We start from the raw sequence: 10,810 nt of genomic DNA, 5'->3' as shown, positions 1-10,810 counted from the left end.
GACACAAACAATCCCAGAAGTGTATTTGAGGACCTCCTACAGTTTTTAGACCTATGTTGACAGCCCAGGGTGTGATGAAAAGTTCGTACTATTAATATTCCTTCTTGCTTCTCATTAGATCCATATTTTTACTTTATTTGACTTTATTTGAATTGTTTTATTTGGTTTATGGTTTCCATCTGGCTGTAGTGTTTTATACTTTAGCAGAATGCTGGGTAAAGGGAAGGGGTGCTCCCCAATTCCATGACGCACATTTTCCAACGATTTTAGGTGTTTCTGCTGTTTACCAGGTAAAGCCTGCAGAGAGAACACAGGCTGGAAACATAACATTTAACAAGAGAAGTGGGGAAGAGGGACCATTTTAGTGTGAATACATATCAAGGCAGAAATACAGCTTTAAAAAGTCAATGGAAACTAATAGATATACTAGCACTGGTGAGGTTGTGGGAGGGTGACAAATGAAAAAGAATGACATTTTCATTGATTTGGTGACTCCTAGCATTGGATTTTAGATAAACAAAAAATGGCACTAGCTGCTCATGAAGGACAAAGTTTTGGACTGGAATATATTAAAGCTGAAGCCGAACATCTCAACACTAATTCTTTCCATACTGTCACACATGCAGAAAGCAGACTGGCTGATGCAGACTGGCAGAATGAACTGTGTCATGGAATATCACGGATCATTTGGCAGCTGATGTCATGGTTAAAAGGCAAGATTTTTATCACCTTTGTATTGGATGACTTTTAGAACGAGGCCACCACCAAACTCAAATGGAACTCCCTTCAGTTTTCTATTTTTGCATCTTTCTTTCTCATTGTTTCTTCATTGTTTTTGCTCACTTTCACTGCTGTCATTAAACTCGATTCCAGGTGTAAATGTCAGATGTTTTCTGGGTATGAAAATCTCACTATACTGCCTGGCCATGAAACGAAAACGTGGAAAAACACGAAACCCAAGCTCCCTGGCAGCTGATGAGATGTTTCCCAACGTTTCACAGAAATCTAATAATGTTCACTTGCAGACAGAATTCTGGGTTTCAAATCAGAATCAATTTCTCAGTTCCCACATTACATGGTCAATATGGGTTCTAATAGTTTTAAATAGAGCACTAATGAATGTGAAAAGAAAGACTATGATGTGATGACAAGCCAGGGCACACCTGTTGAGTGCTGCCACACACACACACACATCTGAGAGCCATTACGCCCCAGTTCAAATCTCCACCCCATTACGCTATTACAGTGTTACCATGCTACCATGATGCCATGATACCACCAAAGACGACAGCCTCATCAATCTTATTCTGTCTCTGAACAAATACGCACACCAACACATACACAAAGCGATTGACAGGCCTTTCTCAGCTCAGCTCGGGCCTCCTCCTGCCAGGAGTTTATTATTCTTTCTCCTCTCACATGTTTTATCTTTGAGTTATGCATGCAGACTTTTTGAGGTCCAGTTATACGTTTGGCTCTGGCACTCAGTTTATTTGGCTATGCTTTTAAACGCCGAGGTGCCCTGCACATTATAGAAGTCTGCTGAGCCTCAAACTTCTGCTTTCTTTCTGTCTCTGCTTCTTCACCTGACTTGGAGGCAGCCAGTTCACCACATACTTTAGCACTTATAACTCTTTTTTTTTTTTTACAGTAGTTTCTATTTGTTTGTTGTAATGGTATTGGGCCAGTAATGTAAAGTGTTAGCAGCAGGCCGGGTCACTAGTTGCTGCTTTGAGGCCTCTGTGTTCTCTTAGGCCTCTCCTTTCCCAGCTCCTCTCCCCTGAAGCACCGTGGGTGTGTTTAGAGCATGCTCAGCAGGCCGCCCTCAAATCACAAAGCCCTCTTCTTCCACAGTCTGAGGCTGCCAGCTGGTGAGAGTGGGCAAACTAAGGTTGTATGAGTGTTTTGAGTGAAACACAGAATGTCTGTAAAAGAAAAACAACTTTATCCACTCCTCCCTGTGTCGCTGACCTAACCAAAGAGGAAAAGAATGAAAACACTGATTTGGAGAGAGACATGCAGGTCTAAATGCAGGAATAAATCAACAAGCTGGACTCATTAGACTCGGCACCACGGGGTTTTATCATCCCAGCAGGCAAGTAAGGCTGATAAAGCTCCTCCAATCCGAAGCAGCTTCACAGAAGAAAAAAAGGACATAAAACACAAAGAAAGAATAAAGTGCTGGCTTTGGGGTTTCAGGAATCCAAATTAACTGTGGGTCATGTCATGTGAGAGGCTTGCTGCAGTAAAGCAAGAAAACAAAACGGCTGAACTACATCACCTTTCTGGAGCAGTGGGCAGATCAACCATTCTCATGGGAACTCATATGGTCCCGATGACCCACCCACCGTGAAAGCCTTTACAGAAAGTTGCAAGTTCTCAAGCAGAAGAGCAGAATTAAGATAAAAGACGTGGGAGTTTGAAAACGAAGGACAAAGTTTCTCATCTTCTTCAGGCCACATGGCTGGGCACTACACACTCTCTGGACCTTGTTCAGCTGCATTTCGTGAAGGAGACATTGAAAAGTGGTTGCTCAGTATCAACCACTGATCCAATCCAAGTCCCCAAAAAGCACTAGTGGCCACCAAGAGCGATGCATCTGTCAGCTGTCATCTCCCTCTACTTCCTTCCTCCCAGGCATCGTGCAGCAGCCAGGTTTTAGAAGAAAGACATTTTGGTGCTCATCATACACCCCTCTGATTATTTATAATAGTACTGCAATGCTGCTGAGAGCTGCTTGAGATGTGGCTTTGGCCAGAGTGACAGCAAGAGACAAATATTTTGAAGCGACAGTGTCCAAAAAACGATCAACTGACTCTTGTTACAGCTGTCAAAAACCACTGGTCATGTGCCATACGAGTTTATAAAGTCCTCTGACCTTTCACCAACTCTGCTGCTAAACAGCCTACACTGATAGCTGCCTGGTGTCTAAATACTTTGCTTTCTGTCAAATATTTATTTTGTTTTTATCAAGTTTGCACAAATAATACCCTGAAACTAGTGTTATACCCTGTTGGTAGTAAGATAAGAGTATTGCTACATAACTTGATCCTTTAGTGCCATTTGGTACACCACTCTGTTATAGAAAGGTCCTTTGTTCCTCGTGTTTATTGCAAGTATGGCCTTGGCCTTCCAGTTGTCTCCTGAACTGAAATCTACATGCATACCCAATGGCCATCCAGCAATCAAACCCTACAGTATATAAGGTACACATGTTACACATGTTATTCCTGCTTCTCCACATATTGCATTAACACTACTGACCAGCACTACTAAACTACAGCTTTTGCAGTCTCTCAGAAGAATCGAACTGCTTTTTATTTTTAGAAGTCTAAAATATAGAAATGTTTTCGTTCATTTCTATGTCTTTGCTTGCTTACACAAAAGGTAAAAGCTGACCAAACAATGACAATAGACAGTATAAAAATGGACATAGCTACGATGGTGTCATCCACAGATTTCAGAAATCCCATGAAACAATTTTACAACTAATTTATTCCAAGTGTCTGGTCTTTTATTTATTCTAGACTCGTGTGTCGTTCTTTAGGACCAATATTCCTTAACCAAGCTGCAAACTTCCTGCATGACAAAACTGGCATCTCACCACACACCTTTAAAACTCCTCTGATAATCTGTGTGGAGTCAGAAAACCACCCAGATGCCACTTAAAACACAATATACAATTTAAATGGGGCATAACTACCCTTTAAAGTTGTTTTCCTGTCTTTGCTTCCAGCTGTCATTTTTACATGAAAGTCCACTTTTGACCATTTGTACTGGACTTGAGCCACTGTGTCAAAACACCCACCCTTCAACAAGAAGTTTGGTGGAGTCACACAGAGCCATATCTGATAAGAAAGCCAGGTGATAAGCTAAAATTGTGTTGGTGTGGCCACAGACTCACTGCTCTACTTTATATGCACTATACGCTGGCACAATTTAGGTGGTTTGTGTTGAATGTTTTCCTTCAGATTTGGATATTAGTCCTGGTCATGATCCTTGTGAGATTTATTGCCTTCAGGCTTGGACACTTTGGGATATTCCACTGAAAAATGGCTGTTTTGGTCTTTAGGTAGTAGTGAGAGACTCGTCAGCAAGAAAGTGAAACACAGAAGGTGCTAAATTCTCTTCCCATGAGTTTTGGATCCTGGGATAAAATAGACATGCAATACAAGTAGTCAAAACAGGTCATTTAATTAACACTGTAGAAATATCAATGTTCAGGGGGGCACAGAAAGGTGATCTCAAGGGTGTCATTGGGCGAGTTTAAATGATCTTTTCTTTTTTTGTCATTCTGGGAAGTAAGAGCCACAGAAATATATCATCACCATTCTTGGGTGAGGATAATATTACTTCTTCATTGTTTTGACTAAATAAAGAGTCTAACCACATTTTCCAAACAGATTTTTGGGGTTTTGCATAATCTGTAGTTTGTGGCCACTTTCATAATAAGTATGTTGGAGGTAAATTTAAGCTGATTTGCAGTGCACAAGGCAATAAAGAAATTAGATTTAAGGGTATAAAATCCACGAGAACCAGTTCCTTACTCTGGACAATTCAAAGAACAGATCTTTTTTTAAAAATGGGCAAACTATTAGCACACCTAGATTACAAACAGATTAAGTGGAGACTTTGTGTATGTTTTCTTCTGTATTGTGATTTAGGTGGCCAAATTATCTAAAATTGGAAGAAAATGAGCAAAAACAGAGATAATGTCCCCTATCTTTGTACATCATAACCAGGCATACGCAGGGTAAATGCTCTAAAACACATTTTGGTTCTATTTGGATCAGCCACCACATTCTGTTCAAGCTGGTTGTTGTGGTCGGCCAAACAGCAGAGCTAGATCTATTTTCAAAGACTCTTCCGCTGATCTCTGCTATTAAAGCAGACACTTAGAGTACTATTTTAGAAGCAGCCCTGGAGGCCACAGCAACAGTGTTTTATTGTTGTGGATGGAGTTTTAAATTAAACAAGCCACTTTTGAGCTTCACTGAAACAATTTCAGCGAAACAAGGAGAGGCTGAGTTAATGAGGTGGATGTGGATGGATAATAATAGGAATGATATGAACTCAGAACCCGACTGGCTCAACAATGAAATAGGCCTTTTGACTCAGGAGGCATACGGAAGCACTTTAGAGAGGATCCTGCTTGGCTACAGTTTCAGTTTTCATTCCCCAAAACCATGATTATTCTTTTGAATTTCACCCCATCAAAACTGCACTCAGACCTCAAGGCACCACAGCAATCCTCCGGGTCTATGATTTGCATTTCAGGATTTATGGGAACATGTTTGAAGATCCCCAGATCAAATGCAATATTAAAACACTGAACTATCCCTCCGGCTCCACAAAAAGGAAATAATTACATAAACATAAACAATCCTAATGACATACTGAGATATGATGAGAGACGCAAAGCAGAATGATATTCTTTTACCTTGGGCGCACGAAGCGGCAAGCAAGAACGTCAATCACAACTTCACACATGCACACAAAGGGTGCCCCAAGTGGATCTGCTTTGCCAGTGACAATTTTACATAATTTTATTAGTAGTTTATTGAATGTAATTTGTCTCCCGCCATGGTCTTACAAGCTACATGCAATTTCTAGTACCCACAGTTCCTTCTTTTGACAGTTGGAGAGTGTTATTGGCTTTTCTCCTGTTTGTCTTTGCTTGTCCAGGTTTGTATTGGCAATGTGGTGACTGAAGAGAAACACAATCGGCCCCAGAGTGCTTCTCTGCTCCCTTCATTCATCCATCACATCAAGGGCTTTCTGAACGCAGAGCTCCTACAAGCAATTAATGCCACTGAGCTATAGCACTGGGTGCTGCTCCGTGTAAAAGCTGCCTTAAGGCACAGACCATAGAGGTCATGAAGCACTTCCTAAATCTTAACCATACCCTTGTAGTGGAAACAACAGCCATCAGGTGGTGTCAAGGCAATATGAAACTTGAGAAACTCCTTGAGCAGTTTTCTCCTGATGGGATATATCATTCAGGCCATGATTGCACAATAGCTTTAATTTCCTTCATACAACAGAGACATTTCTATTGTCGTCACCAGAGGTGGGAAGAAGTTCACCCAAAAGGAATGTTCTGGGTTCTTGACAAATCTCGTCTTTATACTTTTAAGCAGACATACACACAAAGGTTTTTGAGCAAACATTTTGCAAAACAGATTAACTAAAGGCTGGCATTGTGCTTCCTGTCTGGAAAACAAGACTTTATACCCCAGCTTTTCACCAAGTGTACTAACAGTAAAGAGCAGGTCAGAGCCAAGCAAAGTGTTTTTGTTGGCTCCAGTCAGAACGGGTACCATGGATGAAAGGACCCAGGATATACCATGACATGTACTTTATAATAAAAATATAAACATTTTTAAGGGAGATGGAAGACAGAGTCTACTTCATCCATTGCTCAGTGGTTCATTTTAACATTAAAATTCATGCAGGGGGTGTTTTGGGGACTGCAGTGCATAGACATATATTGGCACAAATGTAGGAGAACGTAGTTATTTGCTTCTCCCCTGAAGACCTTGCTGTTTTATACACTTTACAATGTATAAAGAACAATGAATGAAACTGAAATCTTATTCTGACTCTCCCCCTGGTGTGATTTTCTGTATTACTAACAATGTAAGAAGATGATAGCAGACCAGACTCTACATCTATTAGCCAGGCATCTCTTCACCTCATGGCTACAGGACTCCAGTGTGGTGTGGCTCCAAGCCACTGAGCTATAAAAAGAGATGAGATAATCTGGCCATGGTGAAGGTCCACTGTGGAGAGTGCATTGTCTCTGATGAAGCTAATAAAGTCCAACCATGCTGTCTGATCCTTGATTCTTGGCCCAGCTCCAGATCGGGCATACTGCTCCTGTCTCTTCACTTATCGTCTCCTCTCTGCCCCCTCTGAACTGTGACAGGAGGGCTTCCAGGAGCAGCTTTGATCACTGTCTGCCTGTCATTCAGCATTAGTCACCCCAGGATAGGGGAGTCCTCTCTGGGCCTGGGATGGACTGGAGAAGCGCTGAATGGAAGAGCCCATGGCTGGAGAACAATCGGCTCTATGTGGTACAGCAGACGTCTGGGTGTTAGGAGACGTACTCTGGTGTGTGCCACATGTCTCACCGCTGACACTGTCATGAACCAATCTGCACTCTCCTTACAGCTTTATCTCCCAAATCTGGCCCCACACCTCTATTATGCTTGTAAAATGGATGTGCTGGTGAGATCATAGCTACTGCTGACACTTACACATGGCCACTTAATTATGATTTAATTGATATTTTATGAGTTTTCCAGGACAAAACTCTTGCGAATAGTGAGGCCATGCATTTATACGCAATGCATTCAGAAGGTAAAACATACAGATCCACAGTGTTTCCACTTCCAGAAAAATTAGCTTATTTCCCATTCCATTAGGATCACTGTACTGACAGAATGTTGTTCCTGCTTGAAGTTTATTTGCTGCCAACCATGACATCAGACATCTCCGGTTAAAATCTCTCATCTGTCTTTGCCTCATGTCTGAGGTACAAGAAGGTAGAGGGGAGTATAGGAGGAAGAGTGAACATCTACAGTCGTGTTAACAAAGGAAAGCTCTATGCAACACTATGTAAATTAAGTGTTGCATTAAGAGCCCGCCCCAGCATTTCAATCAGATTAAGGTCTGGGTTTTGATCAGGGCAAACTTTACTCTTTTTAGTCATTCTGTTGCAGATTTGCTGCTGTGCTTGAGATCATTGTCCTGTTGCATGGCCTAGTTTAGAGCGATCTTTAGCTGTGGGACAAGTGGCCTCACAATTAAATCTAGAATACTTTGACATACTGAGGAGTTCATGGTCAAATTAATGGTCCTGTGGCTGGAAAACAAGCCCATCACTGCTGCAGCCCTATGCTGATGGTTGGTATGGGGTGTTTTTGCTGATAATGCACATGGCCATGTGCACATGGTCATGTACACATGGTCATGTGCATTATGGCCAGACATGTTGTCTTCAAACGACATTGTTCCAGAAGTCTTGTCGTTTTTTTCAGGTGCAATTTTGCAAATGTATCTTTTTTTTTATAGTGAAGAAGCATCCACCTAGCAACCCTTCCAAATAAGCCACACATATTCAGTCTTTTCTAATTGTGCTGTCATGAATATTAATATTTAGCATGCCATCCAAGACCTGTAGAGTCTGAGATGTAACAGTTTCTCTGAGCATTGCACAGGCTGACGGTCTTGGGGTGAATTTTCCAGGACACAATGACAACTGCTGTGAATGTTTTCTGCTTGTGAATAATCTTTCTCAGTGTGAAATGCTACACTTATATCATATTGTTTGGAAATGTCTGAGACTGATGGGCAGCAACAACTGCTTCTGTGAGATATTTGCTGGTGTCCATCTACCTTGACATTGTGTTAACACACACCTGAATGCTTCAGATCAGCAAACTGACAAAAACATCTGCTTTCTACTAATGACCTGCTGATCAAATTCATATTATTATCAGCACTTGGATGCTACCTACCCTCCTTATTCCTATGGAAGCAGGAAGGGTGCACTTAGTATTTTCCCCATGACTTCAGAGAGTCCTGTGAAATCTTTATTTTTCACATGACTGTATATGAGTTTTATTAAGGCTTCATAATAGAGTCTGAGGCTCATGAGGCCTGATAGGAGCTTTTCCTTTAAAATCCCATGGTTTGGATCCTTTCAGTCTGAATGGCAGGGTTGTGGAGCCAGTCTGTGATGATATGAGAGGTTAAACAAGAGACATAATGTGAAGACCTCATGGTCTATTGCCAAGGGATTGAAAGCAGTAATGAGCGCAATATAAATACACATAAACACACACTCACACGAGTACACGCACACAATCAGAATACACACATGCAGTGTAACATCTGACACCGCTTCCCTGCTGCTCCCACTGTGTCAGTAGGGGAAGTCTATTCATTTCAGAAAAATGCCGTGTGAATCAGAAAGACTGAACCAAGACTGAGGTTTCAGTTTACAGGCAGACTCGCTGTTAACAGCTTATGTCCACCACATCCGAAACCATTCATAAATAATATTTATATAATAATATTTAAGTCTAAGATAAGATGGATGTGTACCATCAATCATGAAGAGATGTAGGCTGCACCAAACCATAAACGTGAGGTGACATGAAATGTAAAATTTTAAGCATGCAGTTTTTAAACATCTGGAACTGAAGCCGCCAGTGTTTCATTCAAAACAACGTGAAGCATTTCATCTTTGGCTCTCTACCACTCAGAAGCAATCACATAACTAGCAGACATATCAGTTACCACCACCATTTTAGCATTTCCTGTTCAGAAGCCACATTTGAGCTTCATCCAGAAACAATCTATCACTAAGATTTATGTTGTATATGAACACACACACACATCAAAACAAAACTCACACAGAGACACACAGTAAAGTCTAAATGGGGGCAATTACTATGGGGTTCGTTTTTGTAAGTGGGATGTAATATTTTTTTTCTTTAAAAAGCTGTGTATAAACAGAGAAAAACACAGAAAATTGGAGCAAAAAAACATAAAAAATATACAGAGAGTATAGAAGGAAAAGAAGTGAAAGGGAAGTATTATTAATAATTTGCTAATAGCTGAATAATACATAGATATCCTGTTTCCTTTGGATGATTTTATGATATGATGTTTGAATAACTCATGCTGGAGGATTTCACAATAATAATATTCTGAAGAAAGGAATCAGGAAAGTGACTTTTAGGCTTTAAACAGGACAGTAAAAGCTTCATGTCACACAGCGCAAAAGGGATATTTGGTTTATTTAACAGCATCTGTGCAGCACTCTTCCTAAAACATCTTACACACTGTGCTGGTATATGTTTCAATTAAAATGTTTCCCTGTAATCTGATGCTTGAATGTAAGCAATAATGTGGTGAAACTTGAAGGTTGTTTAAAATCTCAAAGTACAACAAAAGGCCTTCTCTCTTCTTTGAGACTGGCCACCACTGCTCTGGCCTTGACTTTACAGCAGGCTTTCAGAGAGTGTCAGCGTGCATGAGACTTGCTCTCTCACACCGTATGTTTAGTCTGTTGGCCTCTCAACCTGTAGCACCACTGGAGACAAAAGATCCCAGTGGATGAAATGTTTGGTCTCATGTCAGCGAATGCCAGAATCATGAAATCTCAAACTGATTCAACATGACTTAGAAATAGAAAAACATATTTCTTTAAAATCTCAACTCTATTCGCTTTCTCCAGTCAGTCACTTGCCACTAGGAGCTTTTTCACTTTTTAAACCCACGACCTGACATCACCAGAGCAACGGTCATGTGCAGTAAGAGCCTGAAGCACAACAGGAGGCCTAAACCCCTCTAATGGAAAATAGATACGGCAGTAATTGCTCGACAAGAGTTTTATTGGGACGTGTCACACGTTGTCTAGCTAAATGATGGAGACAGAAGCAAATTAGAGCATGGATCAATCTGACAGATCCATCAAGCTACAGAAAGGCCATGCCATCGTATTTCCAGCATATATTGTGTATCTGCTTCCTTTAGTGGGATGGAGCTTTAGGAAAACATGCTTTTTAGGAACTCCGTGCAGAAGGCATCCCAAGAGCAATTGCACAAAAACGATACATGCATTCATTATAATGTCCTGCTGAGATTTACAAGAAATATCACATTCCATGTACAGCTCCCTCTCATCGTACTGAAGAAATACATTCTTCTTGTCTCAGAGGTTAAGGAAAGCATTGTATATTGGGGGAAAATTAAATGTACTTTCCAAAATAAAGTGTCTTAGTAGAGTTTTTGACCA

The sequence above is a fragment of the Diplotaxodon limnothrissa genome, linkage group LG13 (genome assembly GCF_057381915.1).
Source record: "Diplotaxodon limnothrissa isolate DT_005_m linkage group LG13, D_limnothrissa_male_GT1.1, whole genome shotgun sequence".
NCBI lineage: Eukaryota > Metazoa > Chordata > Actinopteri > Cichliformes > Cichlidae > Diplotaxodon > Diplotaxodon limnothrissa.
The sequence above is the reverse complement of the archived record's forward strand: the minus strand, read 5'-3'. Positions refer to the sequence as shown.